The sequence below is a fragment of the Petaurus breviceps genome, unplaced genomic scaffold (genome assembly GCF_028583685.1).
Source record: "Petaurus breviceps papuanus isolate PSGF00001 unplaced genomic scaffold, PetGlider_PUasm1.0 91041, whole genome shotgun sequence".
Taxonomy (NCBI): domain Eukaryota; kingdom Metazoa; phylum Chordata; class Mammalia; order Diprotodontia; family Petauridae; genus Petaurus; species Petaurus breviceps.
In genome coordinates this window covers 16,815,816-16,816,297 of record NW_027187400.1, presented here as the reverse complement: position 1 = coordinate 16,816,297, position 482 = coordinate 16,815,816, and positions in this window count along the sequence as shown.

The following is a 482-nucleotide window of genomic DNA, read 5'->3' as shown; positions in this document are numbered from 1 at the left end:
AAAAAGAAAAAAATAGAAGGCAATGTGAAATATCTCATTGGGAAAACTACTGACCTGGAAAATAGATCCAGGAGAGATAATTTAAAAATTATTAGACTACCTGAAAGCCATGATCAAAAAAAGAACCTAGAAATCATCCTTCCGTAAATTCCCAAGGAAAATTGCCCTAATGTTTTAGAACCAGAGGGCAAAATAGAGGTTGAAAGAATCCACCAATTACCTCTTGAAAAAGATCCCCAAAGGAAAACTCCTAGGAATATTATAGCCAAATTTCAGAGTTCCAAGGTCAAGGAGAAAATACTGCAAGCAGTCAGGAAGAAACAATTTGAGTATTGTGGAAACACAATCAGGATAACACAGGACCTACCGTGTTTCCCCGATAATAAGACCTATCCCGAAAATAAGCCCTCCCCTTACTGTGTAAGATTCCTCTAAAATAAGCCCTCCCCCCAAAATAAGCCCTATTGAGATTGCTACTGTAG